We start from the raw sequence: 23,231 nt of genomic DNA on the forward strand, positions 1-23,231 counted from the left end.
CATCAACTAGCTGTGCTTATGAGACATCCGCTGCAAATTCACTCATGCACAAATTTATAACACTGAAAACCTGACATCACAGGCTGACTTTCACCTTTTATTTGCAAATTTCACCAATTATTTGTTTTAATAAATCTTATTTGTTAATTGTCAAAATCTTATTTGTTGTTTACATCAACCTTTCATATATTCACTTATGTAAGTTTTATTTTATTTTTTTAAATTAGGCTACATTTGAAAGAAAATTGGGCATTTTATTGAGATTTTTTGTGAAACAAAAACTAGTTAAAATGTGATTCTAAACGTCTTAAAATATGTAATTAGGCCTATTTGTATGCAGCCCCTCTTCTTGGTGTAAAGTTTATTTCTTGTTAAAGATGCGGGCGAAAGAGAGATTGCATGCTGCAGATGACCATGCAAAAACAGAATTATATACAAATGCCTGTCATCAATTCAGATTTTGAATATACCTATTTAAACCTGAACTAGCCTACATTGTCATAGAAAACGAAACCACAATCTATGGTGAATCGTGCCTCTGTAGCCTAATGTACCAGTTGGTTTTCATTCAGTGTTCAAAGAAAGTTTAGTTATATACATTTACGAGTGACGTGACGGCGAACTTAAATTTGCGTCATCATGAGTTGAAAAATAACTTTTTTCGACTCTCGAGGGGAAATTATAGCATGAAGTATATCTAAAAACAAAGTGAGAGGGACATGTCCCCCTGTCCCCTCTGGGAATTGCACCGCTGTCGGTAATTGTTTAAAAGTTAAATTCTGTCCGTTAAAGGATTGTTTTGTATAAATTTATGTGTAGTGTGTTTAATTTAAAATAATTAACCAAGTAACTTTAGCTGTAGGTTCTTATGTCACACTATTGGTTAACAAATGGTTTGAGCGCTGTATTTTAAACTAGAAATAACATATGCCAGGCGTTCATTGCAGTGTTTGCAAGGTATTAAATAGTTTAAAGAGTATTAAAGAGTTTATCTTGAGTGAGTTTTGACCATAGTAATGTTACCTGAAAAAAAAACAAAAAAACATCATACATCAGTTTTATGACTAATGCTTGACACTTGAATTGAAGGTATAGTTCACCCAAAAATGAAAATAATTATAATAATAACTATTTCAAAATAGTTAGTTTTTTTTTTTTTTTCTGTTGAACACAAACCCAGATATTTTTTGAAGAAATTTGGTTTAAATATGGATGTCAGTAGTCACTGGTTTCTAAATACTTCTTCAAAATATCTAATAAAAATATCAAAATACCCTTTTAAATATTTTATTCTGAGACTTTTATTTATATTTGTCTTGTCATATAGTCCTTCTAGCTCAGATTGTGATGGACCTGGGGCCTGTTTCAGAAAGGAGGTTAACTGAAAACTCAGAGTATTTTAACCCTGAAATAAGAGAAACTCTGGGTTTTCCGTTTCAAAATGGCAGGTTTGTTAAACTCGAGAAATCAGGGTAAGTCAAGCCTGTTTCTAAAAGAGAGTTAACTTTAACTCAGAGTCAGTTACTGTGGTAACTTACTCTGTGAATCTAACCTGGTCAGAAGCAGGTTTTATTCTCTAAACTCAGAGTTTCTGTCTGTCTCCTCCCCTTTTTTTAAAGATGAAGCGGTATTTCTCACCTTAGCCTTACGTTTCCACCCACCTATTTTAATGCTCATTTTGGATACGTGCATAAAAACGATTGATAGAAACGTCATGATGCACATAACTTTTTAAAATATGCATAAAAAACGCACATAACTGAGTAGGATAAACTTTTATTCGATAGAAAATGTGCGCATAAACTACGATGGAAACACTTTTACTGAACAAATTACAGTATGTACATTAAAAAAAAGATCATGATCATATGATAATGAAAATGTGTGTAAATGGAGGCTGAGAACACTGTAACACGTCTTAAATATTGTTTTAGTCATTCTAAAATGCCTTTACTGTTTCAGTATTAGTGTATATTATTAATTACCTCCGAACGTCTGGTGCGTGTCAAGAGTCTCCGCGTCTCATGGCTTCAAACGCCCCCACGTGTTCATTGTGTTTCAGCATTGTCTTCTGACATCGAGGCACAAGTACATTAATTAGGCTAAATAAAGAATTAATTGACGCAGCTTCTTCTACCACAGTAAATTCTGTTTTTACTGTTGATATTTGGTGCCAGTTAAATCAGGAAATGACAATTTTTTTTCTTTTTGACTCGTTGGATGGAATTTTATTCGCATCTTTTATGCAATATTCCAGTTTTGCACATAAATTTATGTAATATATTTGGATGGAAACATAGCTATTGCCTTCATTTTAGTCATACACAGAAGAACTGTATTAGAATGGCTTATGCTTTTTTAATAAATGATTAAATTGAATTTACCTTCGATATGCACTGTAACTAGATTAATGGGATTATTATTCTTTCTAAAAATTATTTTTAGTACTGCTTACCTTCTAAATGTTATATTAACCTCTATCACTTGATCAATAAAAAAGGCAGACACACAAGTGCACTGTTAAATCATTTAAAACTAATAAATGTATAAAAAAAAGTTTAGAAAAAAATATATAAACTTCACAAATTACATTACTTATTTTATTATACTTAAATATTTAAATACTTAAAAAGTTAAATTAGGCATTATCTTGAGCAGCTGTTTTCCCACGCTAACTGGTTGATGGCTGCTTCTTTTCAAATATATACACTCATATTTGCTATAACTTTGCATGAGAACATCAAGTTCAGCTGGAGAAAGAAATGGTGATCTCTTTTATAACATATTGCCATAGTCACTCGTAATGTCTGCGCTCCACTGATAATGCCTTTTTATAGTCACGGTGTGCGCGCTTAACTCAGAGTTGGTCTACTCGAAGTTGATTGACCCAACTCAGATCAGCTGTTCTGAAACCGAAAACTCAGAGTTTTTAATCTCTCGGTAAATCAACTAAGAGTTCAAGTTTAAACTCTGAGTTGTTTGAACCTCCTTACTGAAACAGGACCCTGGAATGCGACACCAGTTACTCTTAAGTCAAGAACCAAATAAAGTAGTAATTTGAGGGATCTGCAGCTAAACTAACTGAGGGAGGGAACCTTTAGGTAAAAGCACCTGCTTTATTTAGATAAGTATTTTATTTGAGAGAGTTATTATTTTTTTATTATCTAATAAATTATTATCTAATTTTGTTTTATGTATATACTGAATAGAAGTCATTTAAATTTACCAACAAAAGATTGAACATAAAATATCTATAAATTGTTGGTCTTATTTTACTTGTCTTAAACAGGGGTGCTCAACCCTGTCCTGGAGATTTACTTTCCTGCAATTTTAGCAATTTTGAGTTTAGCTCCAACCCTGATCAAACGCAACAAAACCAACTAAATAGGATCTGAAGGAGCACTTGGTAATTAAAGACAGGTGTGTTTGATCAAGGTTGCAGGTGAGCTCTGCAGGCAGGTAGATCTCTAGGAACAAGGTTGAGCACCCCTGCACTGTAAAAAATTGCTGTTAAAAAACGGTCAGATTCTACGGTAAAATAATGTTTTTTCACTAAAACAGTAATATTCTGTTAAAAACAGTGCATTCTGTGTAAAATTTTTGTTTTCGAGAAAATAACCAGCAGCAGAAAACTGTGAGCTAACAGAGTTCAGATTCGACATTTTGAAGTCTGTGTTTAAAATCACACTTTGTGCCCTTGTTCACTATTCCATCAACTAGTTCACCAATATAGTTCACCTGACAGAGTTAATGAACACTAATGAGTGAATTCAGACACTGATGAACACCTGCTGTTAATAATCACAATTACTGAAGGAAAGAGAGACAAGAAACACAAACAACACTTGAGTTACAACACTAAATAAAATAGAGTAAAATAAAACACTTTTAGTCTCAGCAGAGGATCATTAAACAACTCCACAAACAACAGCAGACACACTTATTACTGACTGATTTGACTTCCATACTATTCTCATTGAGATCCAACAGAAATTAAGGTGTTTTTCGTGTCACCGTAATGGAGTGAGGGGCTGGTTTAGTTGGGCTCTTCACCCTTGAACTTATTAATTCAGACTCTCCAATTACTATAATAAAGAGTTTACAAAGTGCTTGTATTATAGTAATCAAGTTGGAAAGTCAATAAATAGAGAAATCTATTTGTCTGAAATTAGTTCTGATAAATGTTTTGTTATAAATCTGGAAGGAGGGCCCCATCCAATAGATTTTATGCTTAGTTGCAGGTATTAATTTAATTGATAAGAAGTGAAAACAGAAAAGATACCTCCGTAATTACTTAACAGTTAGGAAATAACATACAAAAACAGTTCAGTTATGACAACTACACACTCAGACCTCATGAATCTGACCTTGTATCTCAACAATGGTAACATCTCAAATGTTTCATGCTGCAATGCATGCTGGGAGTGGCACGGTACAAATATCCCAGCATGCATTGCGGTATAAATAAATGTTGTATAATGGTCTAACAGTTTTCTTTATTTGTGTTTGATTCTGCTTTTGTTTATGTTTCGACTTTCAGTTGCCTGTTTGTGAGTTAAACTGTTAATTTTGTTAGTTGTCACCATTATTGAGGTTCATACGCTGATTATTGATGTCTCTTTGAGTGCGATTTACACCATAGAGCAGTGTTATTGTCCAAGATATACTTAAAAACTTCCAGAAATCATTGCCATATATAGAAATATAATATAAAACAGTAGATTTAACATTGAATAGGAGCAGTAAATTTTATTATACTAAATGAGAACAGACTCTGCCATTTATTAGCAACATGAACATCACCAAATCTTATTTAGGTTTTTGGCTGACTTGCCACAACAAAGGAGCTTTTTAAACAAAGTTCTTAACAATTGCAGCAGCCAAGACATATAAATGTTAAAAATGACAGGACTAAGAGCCCAACTAAAGCAAACTCTGTTCTCCATGATGGTGACGTAAAACTTTAACTTTTTCTCAAGAAGAACTTTAGAAGATGTTATACAAAAATACATGTATTAAGTAATAAGTGTAGCTGGTGATGATGTTTGTAGAGTTGTTTAATCATCCGCTGATCATTTAAATGATTAAATCATTTGTTGTTCTTCAGGTTATTTCATTATAAAGCTGTGACTAAAGTTTTGTACGTTCTGTTCTTGTTTTTTCCTTTCAGTATTTCTTCATTTGTTCATCGTTAATCCTCAATTATCATTTAATTAGTCAGTTAATTAATGAATTTACTTCAGCTTTGCTACATGTTTCTTGAACACTCAGTAGTGTGGACACTTCAATAAAAACTGAAATATATGCTCTGGGGTTTAAAGGTGTGAGAGGTACAAACACAGTGTAAAAATGTATTTTAACAGTAATATACTGTTAATTTACACTACGGAAATAGACTGTAAAAAAACAGTAGATTGCTGGCAACCACAGCTGCCAGTAGATTACCGTTAAATCAAGGAAAAAACAGTATTTTACTGTAAAACCTGAAGCTAATTTCTTCTGTGTGTCACCGTTGTGGAGGAGAGTAGAGCCAGTGTATGAGTTAAAGATGAACAATGAACTGCTGATGTTATACTGCATGTTTCTTTATTTAAAAACATCAGCTGTTTAGTTGCTGATGCAGTCAGAATCTATCTGGGGATTCCAGATTTACATGTATGTGTGCTGTTGTGAAAAATAAGACATTAGAGTTAAACTAAACTTTTCTAATTAACTAAAATAAGTGATCATTATAAGTATGCTTCTAAGCATATATAGCACATTACTTCATAAACTCATTCAGCAGTTGACCAAGTTGAGGCAGTTGCTTTCAGTGAGCAAAATGAGTTAACTTGAGTATTGTGTAAATCAATGTAGTCCATGTATTTTTACAGCAACATACTGTAAAATAACAGTACATTGCTGGCAACTGCAGCTGCCAGTATTTTACTGTTTTTTAACGGGACAATTTTTAACAGTGTGGTCTAAAAGCTCAAATATGCTGTTTCCGAGTCAAGGCTAGATGTAGTTCAGAAATAGATTCATTAGGATCAATGCTTAAAGTAAATGTTTTCTTCTCTCTGTAGACTAAACATGCTTAGTATCTCTCATATTTTAGTAAATTGTTTCTTTTGGTTACTTTTCACATCTATATGTGGGTAAGCATGTATTTAATTAATAAAATTATTTTAAACAACTTGACTTAACCAACTGACTCTGTTATCTAGCTGCTGGAAAAAAAACCCTGTAAAATAACAGATTTTCTATTTTTTTACAGTGTGGGTGAATATATTACCTTGATGTCCAACAAAGGCTGCACAAGAGCTCATTTGATAGCACATATTCTGTCCTGTCTACATCTCTGACGACCTGGAAGTGCTTCGACAACAGTGAGTAACACTCGCAATTTAGATCTTAATCATAAAATTCGCTAGATATTTGTCTCTCCTACTTAGGGTGAACAAACCCTTTATACATTTATACAAACAAAACTGCTTTAAAATGTGCTGTCCCTCGAGCATCCGCCTGTTGTTTGTAGCTTTAGCCTGCTAGCGTCGCTGGTCAGCTAAAGCTACCGACCTCTTTTACCATACACTTTTGACTTACTGGCCTTGCTCTTTACCCTGTAAAATGTCGCTTGTGTCTCTGTCCTTGTGTGCAGGAGAAGCATCGATGGAGGCGTTGGAGCTGGAAGAAATGGAGTCCCAGATCCGCACTCTTACGGTGAGGCGGACGCGGCTGCAGGAACAACGGGCTCTGCTTGTTGTGCCTAACGCTAAGGCCGCCTCATCATCTAGGGTAAGTGGAAATTACAACCACATCACTCCCTCTACCTCAACCCCGCGTCCTTCTCTGTCCAGGCCCAGCGCACCCGGGGCGCGGCATGGCCAGCCGTCGTTCACGCCGACACCCGGCTACCACGGCGCCTGGGTGTAGCCGCGTAAGGTGCTTGCCAGATCCCGGGGCAGAACGTCTCCTCCTCCCGTGTTCGAGATCTCCACTGAGAACCGCTTCTGCCCTCTCCACGAGACGGGTCCCGATGTGGCCATCATCGGTGACTCGATCGTTCGTCACGTCCATGCCGCCTCCTCCAAAGGTAATAAAGTACGTACTTTCTGCTTTCCTGGTGCCCGTGTAAGAAATATTTCTACACAGATTTCAACTATCCTGGGCGCTGCCGAGAGCCCTGGTGCCAACCTGATCGGGACGGTTCGACGCACCTCGCCTGCCACGCAGATCATCATTTCTGGGCCGCTTCCTACCTACCGCCGAGGAAATTAAAGGACTTTTTGCTCTGAATGAATGGCTATTAACACGGTGTAAAGAACAGAAATTGCTCTTTGCTAATAACTGGAATCTTTTCTGGGAGCGTCCTAGGCTCTTCCGTGCTGATGGCCTGCACCCCAGTCGAGCCGGAGCTGAACTCCTGTCGGACAACATCTCCAGATTACTTCGCACCATCTGACAAGCAGGTAAAAATTCACAAAATTATTTATTTATTTATTATTATAGCCACATAGACTCTTGTTCGTCTCACTTAAATATCAGTAATGCATATCTGGCGAATCCTATAGAGACTGTGTCTGTTCCTTGTATTATTAGATTAAGAAATAAACGTACTGTGTGCTCCAGAAAATATCTATTAAGAATCAAACCAGAAAAACCGGTAAAAAGTGAAAATACAAATTTCGTAAAGCTTGGTCTCCTAAACATCAGGTCACTTGCACCTAAAGCACTTATCATAAATGAAATAATAACAGATAACAATCTTAATGCACTCTGTCTCACTGAAACCTGGCTGAAACAAAATGACTATATTAACTTAAATGAAGCAACTCCTCCAGGATTCTTATATAAACATGAGGCTCGTCAAACTGGTCGTGGTGGTGGAGTTGCATCAATCTTTAGTGATTTCCTTAATGTTAATCAGAGAAACGGACTTATGTTTAGCTCCTTTGAAGTATTAGCGCTTAATGTTCAGCTTCCAGATACTATGCAAAAACCTATGTTATCTCTCGCTTTAATCACCATATATAGACCGCTAGGACCCTACGTCAAATTTCTAAAAGAGTTTTCTGATTTTATTTCTGACTAACTAGTCAAAACTGATAAAATGCTTATTGCTAATTTAACATCCACATAGATGACGCTAACGATACATTAGGGCTCGCGTTTATGGATTTAATACACTCACTTGGGATAAAGCAAAACGTTGTAGGTCCAACCCATCGCTTAAAGCATACATTAGATCTAATTCTGTCTTATGGAATTGAGGTTATTGATGTAGACATTATACCACAAAGTGATAATATTACAGACCACTACCTCTTACTATATAAGCTGTGTTTACCTGAAATTAGCAAACCCCCTCCAATACTCCGCCCTAGTATAACTATTGTTCCTTCAACCAAAGATGAATTTATAAATAACTTTCCTGATCTTTCTCTATTTCGTAATGCACCCGCAAACTCAATTGACCTTGATGTAGTAACCTGCAGTATGGATGCCATCTTTACTAGCACACTAAATACTGTGGCACCCATCAAATTAAAAAAGGCTAGTGAGATTAAAATTACACCCTGGTATAATAGTCATACTTGTGCGCTCAAAACAGCAACCCGCGCCCTGGAAAGTAAATGGTAAAAAACTAATTTAGAGGTGTTTATAATTGCGTACAAAGACAGTTTGTCCAGCTATAGGAGGGCTCTAAAATCTGCCAGGACCGAGCACCTGCGTAAACTGATAGAAAATAATCATAACAATCCTAGATTTTTATTTAACACCATCTCTAAATAAGCAAATAATCAGTCATCCTTGGAACAAATTGTTCCACGGCAAATTAGTAGTGATGACTTCATGAATTTTTTCAGTGATAAAATAGAAAGCTTTAGACAGAAAATAGGAGATGCCAAAGTTTCTGCACCAGCTTATACTTCAAATCCTGTAAATATTTCATTGAATCATAATAATAACCTACACTGCTTCAAAATCATAGAACAGGAAGAGCTAGATAAAATTATAAATAGCTCTAAACCAGCTACGGGTATGCTGGACTCAATTCCAACAAAATTACTGAAAGAGCTGCTACCTGCTATAGAAGAACCTCTTCTTAACATTATCAACTCTTCTTTATCTATAGGCCATGTTCCAAACTCTTACAAGCTAGCTGGTATTAAGCCTTTTATTAAGAAACCGCAACTGGACCCCAACAACTTAGCTAACTATAGGCCTATTTCAAATCTTCCATTTATGTCTGAAATACTAGAAAAAGTTGTTTCTACTCAATTATGCTGCTTTCTGCAGATGGACAAAATTTTTGAAGTGTTTCAGTCAGGTTTCAGGGCTCATCACAGTACAGAAACCGCATTAGTGGAAATAACCAATGATTTACTCTTAGCTGCTGACCAAGGGTGCATCTCGCTATTAGTTTTACTCGATCTTAGTGCGGTATTTGACAAAATTGACCACAATATCCTCATAAATCGCTTAAAGTCTACAGGTGTCCAGCGACAGGCTCTACAATAGTTTAAGTCATACTTAACTGACCGTTACCAGTTGTGAATATTAATGGACAGCCTGCACAAGTCAGCCCAGTAAAGTATGGGGTGCCTCAAGGATCAGTTTTAGGCCCTTTGCTGTTTACAATTTACATGCTACCACTGGGAGACATTATTAGAAGACAAGGGATCAGCTTTCACTGCTATGCAGATGATACTCAATTATATATTTCAACTAAACCTGACGAGACGCCTGAACTGTCTAAACTAACTGAGTGTATCAAAGACATTAAAGACTGGATGACCAACAATTTTCTTCTCTTAAACTCCGACAAAACAGAATTATTACTTATTGGGCCTAAATCTAGTACACAGCAGATCTCATAACTCAATCTACAATTAGAGGGATACAAAGTTAGCGTTAGCTCTACTATAAAACATCTGGGTGTCATATTAGACAGCAATCTAACTTTTGAAAACCATATATCCCATGTAACAAAAACTGCCTTCTTTCATCTGAGAAATATAGCTAAATTACGAAATATGCTATCCATCTCAGATGCAGAAAAGCTAGTCCATGCTTTTATGACTTCGAGGCTGGATTACTGTAATGCTCTATTTGCTGGCTGCCCAGCATCCCCTGTTAACAAACTTCAATTAGTACAAAATACAGAATCCAGAGTTCTTACCAGGTCTAGAAAATATGATCATATCACCCCAATTTTATCCTCCTTACACTGGCTGCCTGTTAAGTTTCGTATAGAATTTAAAATATTACTTCTCACCTATAAAACTCTAAATAATCTAGCTCCTGTTTATCTAACCAACCTTCTGTCTCGCTACAATCCAACTTGCTCTTTAAGATCTCAAAACTCAGGGCTTCTGGTAGTACCTAGAATAGAAAAATCGAGTAAAGGAGGTCGAGCCTTCTCCTTTATGGCTCCTACAATCTGGAATAGCCTTCCTGATAACGTCCGAGGCTCAGACACACTCTCCCAGTTCAAAACTAGATTAAAGACCTATCTGTTTAGTAAAGCATACACTCAATGCATCACCTAGCGGGTTCCACACAGGCTTCTGCATCTTGCTTATATACACTATGAACTGCAGCTATGCTAATTATTCTCTTTATTCTCTATTTTCAACTGGGGATACTCATCCTGAGGTCCTCAGATTATGCAGAGTCACTGATTGGATCCAAGACCAGCAACGAGATGATCCCAAGGTTTCCATATCCGGGACCAGACCATATCCTGAGCTGCTGCTGCTGCTGCTGCTGCTGCTGCTGCTGCTGCTGCTGCGCTGATGGTCATGGGGAGTGGAGAACATGAGTCTGTTTCCAGCGACGCTCCAGGGACAGACGAGTCTTCGCTGAGGCCAGCTTCCAGCCTCCACCGCGGTGACTGAAGCTCTGCACAAGACTTTTGACCAGCGGAAAAATTAAAATGGTTGTGCCCAACTGAGTCTGGTTCTCTCAAGGTTTTTTTCTTCACTCTCCTATCAGGTGAAGTTTTTTCCCTCTCCGCTGTCGCCACTGGCTCGCATGGTTCAGGATTGGTAGAGCTACGCATCGATGAATTTGCTCTTCAGTGTTTGAACTCTCAGTAATGATTTTAAATCACACTGAACTGAGCTAAACTGAACTGAACTGAACTTAAACACTAAAAACTGAACTACACTGTTCCAGTTACTATGACCATTTATGTGAAGCTGCTTTGACACAATCTACATTGTAAAAGCGCTATACAAATAAAGCTGAATTGAATTAATACATCTTCATATTATCATGCAAACAGGATTTCTGTAAGCCTATCTTTAATGTAAGTTTGTAATTAGCAGTGATTGTTTTAGAAAAATAAGTATTTTAATTATACTTAACGTTTTACTGATGCTGCGCACAGTAACGTCATAATAATTTAATTGAGGAAATGTCACTGGAAAGCTGTTCGTAAAAAAAAAAAATGAACAAAATGACTTGATAAAAGATTTGATTGTCTCACTGACAAGCCATCATTGCTGCATAGTGAAATACAGTAATACGAATTGACCGCAAAATATGACCACAAACATTTTATGAAGTAGGCTAGACTACTCTTCAGTTCTCTGCTTAACTTTAACACATTTGATTGTGTCCACCTCTCGGCAGATTTTGCCAAAAATAATGGTTTGTGATTACTTTGTTTTATGCAAACCAATTTTCAGTAACTAATCGTTAGCATTATTTAAAAAAAAACACCTACAGCTTTCATGTTCTCTAATGTAATCTTGTCTGTAAGTTAGAAGTGGATTAATACGTGTTAAGCTCAAAAGTACTTAATTAACATGAGTCACGTTAAATTCGATTATTTTATTTATTTATTTTAAATATGTAGCCTCTTAAAGTTAGAATGAACAGTGTTAACCTGTCTGAAATCCATGGAAGCGCTAGTAGTGTGGTCATGGAATCAGATATTCAAGCTATACAGAGTCAGACACTTGTTATTAAAGTTAAGATAAGACTGTGTTTTACACACCTGTGTGGACACTTGACTAGTGACCTTCCAGAACAATGATGTTTTCCTCATTAACATTAGTGTAATTGTGAATTGACAACAAACTGTATTTCACCAACAAAAACTGTGTTTTATATATATATAAAACAGCAGTGCGGTGTTTTGTTTCTAAATGAATTAAATTGTTTGAGAGGTGATTAGTTTTTATTCCAGGGATTGATTTTGCTTGACGTTTTTGCAGGATCATCAAAAGTGCTGCTGCCCTTTTTTACTTTTCCTTTTCCATAACGTCATCTGGCCTTTATCATTTATAAAAGACAGGTCTTGTAGCAGTATTTTCACCTGTATCTAAAAGACTCTCTGCCCTCCACACTGGACCCACATCAGTTTGCCTACCGTGGCAACAGGAGCACAGATGATGCAGTCTCTATAGCACTGCACTCTGTACTCACACACCTGGACAATAAAAACACTTATGCACGAATGCATGTTTGTGGACTTCAGCTCAGCATTCAACACTGTCATACCCTCCAAGTTACTGATCAAACTAAGAGACCTGGATATCGACACATCACTCTGCAACTGGATTATGGACTTTCTGACTAACAGACCTCAGAATGTTAGATCAGGTCACATCTGCTCCACCACCGTCACACTCAACACTGGTGTACCACAGGGCTGTGTGCTGAGCCCCTTCCTCTACTCCCTTTTTACCGTTGACTGTAAGCCTGTTAATAGATCCAACACCATCATCAAATTTGCAGATGACACCACAGTAATTGGTCTAATCAGCAACAATGACGAGACGGCCTACAGGGAGGAGATACAGCATCTGGCCACTTGGTGCACCGACAATAATCTGCTCCTTAACACCAACAAGACCAAGGAGCTCATTGTGGACTTCAGAAAGGGACGAACAGGCTCACATGATCCCATCCACATCAATGGGATGGCCGTTGAGCCTGTCTCATCCTTTAAGTTCCTGGGGACCCACATCTCAAAGGACCTTTCCTGGACCACCAACACCTCCAGCCTGATCAAGAAGGCTCACCAGCGCCTATTCTTCTTAAGGCAACTGAAGAAGAACCAGCTTTCATCAGCCGTCTTGGTGAACTTCACAATAGAAATAGAACAATAGAAAGCATCTTGACCAGCTGTGTCACAGTCTGGTATGGAAGCTGCTCTGTTGCTGAGCGTAAGGCCCTGCAGCGGGTGGTGAAAACTGCCCAACGCATCACAGGGACCACACTGCCAGCCATAGAGGTCATCCAGAAGAAACACTGTTTGCGCCGAGCACGCAGTATTCTGAAGGACACCTCTCACCCTGCTCACAGACTGTTTTCTCTCCTGCCCTCCGGCAGGCGCTTCAGGCTCCCCCGGACAAAAACCAGCAGACTGAGGAACAGCTTTTTCCCCAGAGCTGTCTCCCTCCTGAACTCTGCCCCACACTGACTCTTCTGCCCCCCCAATACACCCCCCACTCTCCTCTAACTTAAACTCCTCGCAATAACTGCACTGTTTAACATTTGCACATTTAAAGTTTGCACATATTCACTGCACCACATTGAACTGTTTACTTATTGAACTGTACATATCCACTGCATATGGACATTTGTAATTATGTACACACCCACCATACATATACACTTGTAATCATGCTTATTTATCTGCATACTACTGACTATTAATAGCAACCTGTACATATATTCATATATTGTAACATATACACTTGTAATCATGTTCATCTATCCCTGTACATATATTCATATATTGTAACATATACACTTGTAATCATGTTCATTTATCTGCACACTACTGATTATTAATAGCAACCTGCACATATATTCATATATTGTAAATCTGCTCATAGCTTATCTAACCTGTATATAATTTTGATAGTACATCCATCTGTAAATATCATCATAGTTTTTCTATAACTGCACTTTATAACTTATTCCTGTATCCTGCAGTTGCTGCTATTGCACTGCTGGTTAGACCTAAACTGCATTTCGTTGCATTGTACTTGACATTGTAATGACAATAAAGTTGAATCTAATCTAATCTAATCTAATTAAAATTGTAATACTTTTTGATGCATTAATGCATAATGCGTTGAATGGTTTTAAATATTAATTGTTCATTAGTGTTCTGTTACTCTGTTATATTGAATTATTGTTACTGTTTTAGCATGGTTTACAAAAACTTTTATAAGTTTAAAGTCAATTTTTTAAAAATTTTTTTCTCATTATAAAATGTTACTATTAAATAAAATAAAATAACATTTATTAACTGTAAAATACTATACAGTAATGAAAATAATGTTAAAATACTTTAGTCATGAATAGTAAAAATGTACAATAAAATACTGTTTTCAGTTTTGCAGTATGTGTACCACTACTGTAATTAGTGTTACAGTAAAAAAAAAAAAAACTGAAAAATTATGTATTATATTTTACAGTAAATGTAATACCATTGTAATTAATATTACAGTAATTCTACTGTTTTATGAAACGCAGCAGCTACTGGATCATTGTTGCCAGTAACTTACTGTTAATTTAACAAGATTTTTTTTTCAATGAAATCGTAGTATTCATAATTTAAAGGCTTAACTATTTTATCAAAGGTAAGTAGGCAAGTTATGTTAATTAGGAAAATAATTGGACAACAGGAAGGAAGCACCATAGAATATAGCCAAGGAAATATGCTTTTAACAACAGATTTAGAAGTAGTTTCAACCAAACAAGTTTGTGACACTATTTGTTTCCAATGTTCATTGGCATGATGGATTTAGGAAAAACAAGAACTTGTGATCGTGTTGGCTATATTGTTTTGTGTAATGCACCCCGATTAGGGAAATTTTAAAATGTGTAATAAAACATTAAGTATTCTATATGTCATATTTCAAATATTATACCATAATTTTTATATTTGAATAATATAAATTTAATTTGTACATTTTACATTGATAGTTTAGTTTCTAGTTTTAGACAAAACTGCACTTTCAAAAGGACTACTGCAAAAGAAGGACAAGGTTTAATTTAATTTAAACCCAAGAGACAACACAATTACAGTTTAAATGAAAATACAAAAAAATAATAATAATAATACAGTAATACAGTTTAAATCCTGTAAAACAAAGCCATTTTTTATTTGGTAACAGTACATAGCATAATGTATATTTTAAAAGTACATTTTAAAAAATGACAATGTAACTTTCTATTTTACATTGCATGAAACTACATTTTATTTTATTTTTTTTATTTAATTGATTGATTTTCATAAACAAATATATATATTGTAAAATATTTTAGTTTTTTTCTCTTTACTTTGTTGTCAGGTATTTAAAATGGTATTTCCATCTAAAATCCTTTACCGTTATTCTAATACAAAATAGACAACCCACTGCCTAAATTGTTAAAGTTTATTATTTAACAGTTAAAGAATTAAATATTAAATTAACTATTAAATAAACTTATTAATATACAAATTAGATGAAAAAATAAAAGAATATAAAACTGTATCTTAACCAGTATCTGTAATTGATGTTGCAATGTAACCTACCTTATTAAAATGTTGTTTCTCAGACGTATTCCTAAAGGACTGCTTCTAATGACTGTCTTGCCTTTCAGTTCGTCCTCACATATCCCTCCTGTTTCATGCTGTAATCTGACATTGTGCTGTAACGCAATGAAAAGAAACAATACATACACATGTAGACTTCCTTGACTTGCTCTCTTACTCACTGTTTCCTTCTCGGTGTAGTGAGATGAATGATCTGTCAAGCCTCTTATACGCGTTATGAACTGAACTTTCAGTGTGTAATATTTCACTAAAGCAAATGCTCTAGTGACGTAGTCATTCACTGGCTTTAAACAAAGAACAGTACACATTTATTCTCACCCTGTTATGGCATCCATGTTTATATATAGTGGGGCTCAATTTTTTAATGATTAAAAAAATTAAGATCTAAAATAAAAAAATGATAGTTAGCAAACATAAAATTCTTCTTATTTTTTCTGCTTATTATTATTAAATGTAATATATAGGATTGTACATTTGTTTATTAAATTATATTAAAAGCCAAAAGATAGTTAGGATATTATATTATATAATTCTGAGCACATCACTTGCTAAACCTAATCAACTCTTTTAGTCCACTTGACAGATCAAATAGCCCTTTTCATAAAAAATAAGTGGATTTGAACACTCAGTGCAGCAGAAGGAATGCTGTTTGCACTTTGATGATTGGTCAAATATTAGACTTCTTGGTCAGACCATCTGATAGTTATTTACCAATTAGTGAACTCTCTATTAGTATTAAAAAGCATTTTTATTTCTAACATGTATACAACCATCACTTTAATTCAATAATAATTACTAAGAATTGTACAGTTTTCACATCTCACAGAGAGAGGATTGTGGATGCCATCTTGTGGTAAAACAAATAAATTCATACAGGTATTTCTAACTGTTGAGAACATGAGCTGAACACTCATTGCAGTGGAGTGTGGGATTGATTTAGTGCACTTCAGAATGTCCACTACGGTTTTGGACACCAGTTCAAATGGCTGCTCCAGCAATTGCAAGGGTATTGGGGTATAGCACTATTTAAGGGTATTGGGGCAATTTCGGATACAGATCCAGTCACTCAGGATCCTTCTTATTATACTTCCTCATTTCCTCATTTCAAGTCATGAGCAAGTTTAAACACACTTGTATGATGTATGTTTTGCTAAAATGCTTTTAAATGTGCCAGCTGTTAATATCTGAATAATTCAATGTTATGAATAAATGGCAAGATAAAAAAATTACAAATCTGGTGTTTTGTGGAGCGCGAACTAATTACTATAGAAATAACTATCATTGGGCAGCATGGCAGCACAGTGGTTAACGCTGTTGTCTCACAGCTAGAAGGTGGCTGCTTCAAGCCTTGGCTGGGTCAGTTGGCATTTCTGTGTGAAGTGTACATGTTCTACCCGTGTTCACGTGGGTTTCCTCTGGGTCCTGACATGCAAGCAAAATCAGTGGTGTAGAATATTTAATTCCTCTGTCCTCGCATCTTTTCTGTCTGTCTTTCCCTTGCAATGCGAGGAAACAAGGATGCACAAATAAGAATTAACCCACCTGTGAAAAAAAAATCCCAATGGTTTTTCATCTTAAAAATTTGGCGAATTTTTCTAAAATCACTTCAACATTAGAAAAAAGTCTGTTTTCATATTTTCATGAAGGCTGTTCACATTTAGGGTACAACAATTGTACTTCTGGATAATTTTAACCATGCTTTATTTTAGAGGTTTAGTGAAGGCAGTTTATTTTCGACCCGAAGGGCAAACTATGTGTACAGAATTCTAGGACAACACAAGGGTTAAGAAGCATCTTTAATGTTCTGCTGTCAACTTACCTGACACTCTTCATGATCATTTTATGTTTTTGAAGTTCCTTGTCTTCAGTGCCCTCCTCTTCATCTCAACGGCAATAGACTATAAGATTAGCAATCTTTTAATAAGGTCTATTATTATCTGCATGTCATTTCATTAACTGTTCAATTAATGGCTTTATCCACTATATCCTGTCTCCAGTCCTAAAATGTGAAAGTTTTCTGCATAATTTTAATGGGAGGTCAACATATGGTATCAGAATGCCTTTGTTTCTGTTACACAGAGCTTTTCTTTCATGACATCATTCAAACACATGAGACTCCACAAGTTCAAAACCTGATGATCCATGGTTGATGTACTCTGCATGATTTCAGGATGACTCGAAAGCTTCAAAGAAGCAAACCTACACTTTGTTCAAAGGAGTTCATGTGCGCAGTCTAAGTAAAATTAGTTGCTTTTAATTTGTAAATAATACTTTTCCTTTGTATTGAACAAGCATAATTATTTAGTTTGTTAACTAATATACTTAAAAAAGATTTGATTGTCATTTTAACTTTTTGATTTGTTGTTTCATTTAATATATTATCTTACATCTTAAATATTCTAAAAGTGTATAATGTGTACTTTTTTTTACAAGTGTAAAACTAATAATAAAACTATATATCACAATTAAATAGAATCAATTAAATGAACACAAAATTTGGTCTGATTGCAAAAAAGTTGATATGTCTGTAGAATAGGTAATGTGCTTAAACTGCACTGACGAAACTAGAAGACTCTTTGTGATATTTAATAACCCTATAAGGAAGCTTGCAGCAGGCTGGCCGGGTCTTGGAAACTCTCCAGCACTTTAGCACAAGCAGTGGAAAAAACAGACAGACACTGTGCTCTGACAAAGGCTTGACTGCATGTTGGACACTATACAAGCTCTGACAGTAAACTTCATCTTCTTGAAGCAGTAAGGATACAAAATAATCTGTATTGTATGATTTCTGTAATCCAGCATGGCTCGTAAAAATGATAAATTGTTCATTTCAATGTTAATATAGCTAGGACCAGATTTATGAACCACTTGCATCAATATAAAAACTCTTTTTTTAGGATTTTCAAAAGACACAATGAATAATTAAGCCATGGTCACAAATTAGAGGGATGAAAGACTATCATGTGTTAAGAATGCATGTTTGTCTTTTGTTGTATTTACAGTACATGGTTTTGACTATCAGTTGTCCCACAACTGAACTAGGTGTTAAAGGCTTGGTATTTGCATGAGAACAGAGTGTTAATGTGTAGCTTGTAAAGTTTTTACCAGCTCTTATGTGAGTAAAGTAAGACAAGCAAGCTGGTTGCTTGTGGTGAACACACACACACACACACACACACACACACACACACACACACACACACACACACGTGTATATATATATATATATATATATATATATATATATCAAAATCAAATCACTTTTATTGTCACATCATCAGCAGCACGTGTGCTATGATGAGTAAAAAAGCTTAGGTGCTGGCTCCAGACGGTACAAAATACAGACAGTGCAAATACAACGACAGTGCAAAATACAGACAGTGCAAACACAACGACAGTGCAAAATACAGACAGTGCAAAATAAAATGACAGTGCAAAATACAACAGCATACTCTCCCTATGTTGTAAATGAGGGCGATGCCAACCCTCTTGTGCACCACCAGAGGGAACCATCGCCAGAATTCTGATTCGACTCACGGACTCAAAATCCCATAAGCCCTGCTACCTGGCACTGATTACGGTCCAGGTGCAACTCATCAGCTCTCGTGTATATATACCGCACTCACGCTCCGGTTCGTTGCGAAGTTTTGATTTGCCTGGCTGTCATTTCTGAGCGTTCCATACTCCCTGCTTCGGACTGATCTGTGTTTCTGACCCTGTGCTTGTTCTACGATTACGAAAGACATCTGCCTGCCCCTGATCTCCAGCCTGTTATTCTGACCAGTAAGATATCTGCCTGCCTTTGAACTTTTGCCTGTCCCACGTTCTGTCTCCTGGATTGCCCCTTTGTGTTTGTTTGTATGTGTGCTCTTAATAAAGCTTGCAAATGGATTCAATGCCTTCTGACTCATCACAACAGAAGACTTCGCCACTACAGAATCCAGCAGCTTTAGCACAAGTCTCGACTGAACTTTCCGCTCAAGCCACTCAGTTAGCCACCCATCATCAACAACTCACCCATCTAACTTCTCTCACGGAGGAACTGGTGAGAGCTATGCAGCAACTCCGCCATCCGAATCCTGCAGTTACCCCGCCTGCTACCATGACAGCTTCTCAACCAACGCATGTCTCCAATGCTCCGGCTACCGTAAGTCCCCGATTAGCTTTTCCTGAAAAGTTTGATGGGTCACCTTCTCGCTGCAAAGGCTTCTTATTGCAATGCAAACTATTTGTTAACCAACAACCTGCATTATATCCCACTGATTCTAGTCGGGTGGCTTTTGTATGCAACCTATTAACGGGGAAAGCGCTGGAATGGGCTACAGCGATATGGAAGGAGGAGGAATGTAACTATCCCACATTTGAAACTTTTCTCAAGCAATTTCGGGAAGTGTTCGAGCACCCAGCAGATGGGAGAAGCCCCGGTGAGCAGTTACTTTCTCTTACACAGGGGCGTAACACAGCTGCAGAATACGCCCTGTCATTTCGCACTCTCGCCGCTCAAACTAACTGGGTTGAGGATACACTGAAGACACTATTCAGACGGGGTCTGAATACCAATCTACAATCTGAATTGGCTTGCCGTGACGAAGGAAAGAAATTGAACGAACTCATTGAACTTACCATCCGTCTTGATCATCTGATTCGCAGCCGTAGAAATCCTCGCACACAGCTCCATGTTTCAAGTGACACGCCCCCTGATGAACCCATGCAACTGGGTTTCACCCGTCTCACCCATGAAGAAAGAATGCATCGATTGCAAAATCATCTATGCCTGTACTGCGGTCAATTAGGGCACAGGAAATCCACCTGCAGCGTACGACCTCAGACACCAGTTCAATCGGTGAGTCCTTCCCATGTTCCTGCACTTTTCAGTGTACTGATTCCTGTGATTATTAAATTTGATAAAAGAATGATTAATACTACGGCTCTTGTCGACTCTGGATCTGCCGGAAACTTTATATCTAAGAAATTTGCTTTATGTCACGAACTATCTCTCAGCTCATATGATTCCTGTCTTGCAGTGGAAGCACTAGACGGTCGTCCTGTGGGTGAAGGACGCATCCGTATGATTACGAATAAGCTACAGTTACAAGTTGGTGTTCTACACATTGAAGAAATGCAATTCTACATTATTGATTCAGTTAATCATCCACTGGTGTTGGGACTGCCCTGGTTAAGGCGACATGATCCTCATATCTCCTGGAGGGACGGACAGATATTGCAGTGGAGTGAGTCATGCATGAAACAGTGCATCCAGCCCATTCACAAAATTCCATTACGAACCACCAATGTGTTACCTGAACTCGTTGATGAACTAATCCCCATTGAGTACCATGACTTACATGAAGCTTTTAGCAAACAAAAAGCTACTCAACTTCCCCCACATCGACCAAGTGATTGTGCTATTGAGTTAATTCCAGGTTCAAGTCCTCCAACGGGTCGAATATTCCCTCTGTCACAACCTGAGCACAAGGCAATGTCTGAATATATCGACGAGGAATTGGCCAAGGGTTTCATCCGACCTTCTACATCTCCTGCTTCAGCTGGATTCTTCTTTGTAAAGAAGAAAGATGGCAGTTTACGTCCCTGTATTGATTACCGAGGGCTCAATGAAATCACCGTAAAATTCTGCTATCCATTACCCCTCGTACCTCCTGCCCTGGAACAATTAAGAAAGGCTAGATATTATACCAAGCTTGATCTTCGCAGTGCATATAACCTTGTCAGAATCCGTGCTGGTGACGAGTGGAAGACCGCGTTTTCCACCACTAGGGGGCACTATGAGTACACGGTAATGCCCTTCGGCCTGTCAAACTGTCCATCCGTGTTCCAATCTTTTATGAACGATGTCTTTCGGGATATGCTGGATCGCTGGGTCATCATTTACATCGACGACATCCTCATATATTCAAACACGATGAAGGAACATGTTGAACATGTACGTATGGTGTTGCAACGCATGATTCAACATCGTCTGTACGCCAAATTAGAGAAGTGTGAATTTCACCAGACACAGATCGCCTTTTTGGGATACGTCATCAGTGCAGAAGGGATTACCATGGATGATACGAAGGTACAGGCAGTTCAACGATGGCCGTTACCCCAGAATCTCAAGGAGTTGCAGCGATTTCTAGGTTTTGCCAACTTCTATAGACGGTTTATCAGAGGCTTTAGTTCAATAGCCGCACCGTTAACAGCCATGACCAAACGAAATTCCCACAAACTATCCTGGTCCTCTGAAGCACGCCAAGCATTTAGCGATCTGAAGACTCAATTCACCACAGCTCCTATTCTCCGTCATCCCAATCCAGACCTACCTTTCATTGTGGAAGTGGATGCATCCAACACAGGAGTCGGTGCTGTGTTATCTCAACGTCAGGGTCAACCATCCAAAATGTATCCATGTGCCTTCTTCTCCCGTAAATTGACCAGCGCAGAACGAAACTATGATGTGGGAAATCGCGAATTACTGGCAATGAAATTAGCCCTGGAAGAATGGAGACACTGGCTGGAGGGGGCTAGTCAGCAATTCACCATATTAACTGACCACAAGAATCTGGAATATCTTCGCTCAGCCAAACGTCTAAATCCCAGACAAGCTCGTTGGGCTTTGTTCTTCACCAGATTCGACTTCATTGTCACCTATAGACCAGGGAGTAAAAATAGTAAGGCAGATGCACTATCCAGGCTATCAGAGGATAAAACCCCAATTAGTGATGAAACCATTATTCCTACGAACTTACTAGTGGCTCCAGTACAGTGGGACATACTTACCGAGATCCAAGAGGCCAACCGAGAAAACAACCCTCCAGTAGACTGTCCGAATCACCTGATTTTTGTACCCAATAACATACGTACCAGATTACTGACCCATATTCATGACACTCCCAGTTCGGGGCATCCAGGCATCACTGCAACTTTGGAGTTAGTCAAAGCCCGTTTCTGGTGGCCGTCCCTCACGAAGGATGTAATTAATTATGTTCAGAAATGTAAAATTTGCCAAAGCACGAAGGCATCTCACCAAACCCCTGCTGGCCTGTTACAACCGCTACCGGTTCCGCAACGGCCCTGGTCCCATATAGCGGTGGACTTCATTACGGATCTCCCTGTTTCCCAGAACAACACAGTCATTCTCACGGTGGTTGATCGTTTCTCCAAGGCTTGTCGCCTAATACCGTTGCCCAAATTGCCCTCTGCCTTTGAAACCGCAGAAGCCCTGTGCAATCATGTATTTCGAATGTTTGGCTTACCTGATGATATCGTCTCAGACAGGGGATCCCAATTCACTTCTCGGGTATGGTCCGCTCTCTGTAAAAATCTAAATATTAATGTTAGTCTCACCTCAGGGTACCATCCTCAATCCAACGGCCAAACTGAACGTATGAATCAAGAAGTCATTCGATTTCTACGTTCCTACTGTCATCAGCAACAGCACGACTGGAGTCGCTATCTGATGTGGGCAGAATATGCACAAAATTCATTAATAAAGCCAGCCACGGGTATTACGCCATTCAAATGTATTCTTGGCTACCAACCACCCCTGTTTCCATGGTCCGGAGAACCCACTGAGTTACCTGCTGTCACGGATTGGCTGCAGCGGAGTGAGGATGTCTGGAACCAGGCTCACAGACATCTCATGAGGGCAGTCAGGAGGAGAGAGATTCAGGCGAACCGTCAC

General features: G+C 37.6%; 1 protein-coding gene across 1 annotated transcript in view; it reads right to left on the reverse strand.

The window, feature by feature from the left end:
- nmur1b (neuromedin U receptor 1b) overlaps positions 1-15,733 on the reverse strand; it is a 43,151-nt gene extending 27,418 nt beyond the window's left edge. The window contains exon 1 of the mRNA XM_693381.7: positions 15,530-15,733. The gene's annotated coding sequence lies outside the window, so the exon portion shown is untranslated. The remainder of the gene's footprint in view (positions 1-15,529) is intronic.
- Positions 15,734-23,231: the final 7,498 nt, after the last annotated feature.

The sequence above is a fragment of the Danio rerio genome, chromosome 2, assembly GCF_049306965.1.
Source record: "Danio rerio strain Tuebingen ecotype United States chromosome 2, GRCz12tu, whole genome shotgun sequence".
In the NCBI taxonomy this organism is placed as follows: Eukaryota; Metazoa; Chordata; class Actinopteri; order Cypriniformes; family Danionidae; genus Danio; species Danio rerio.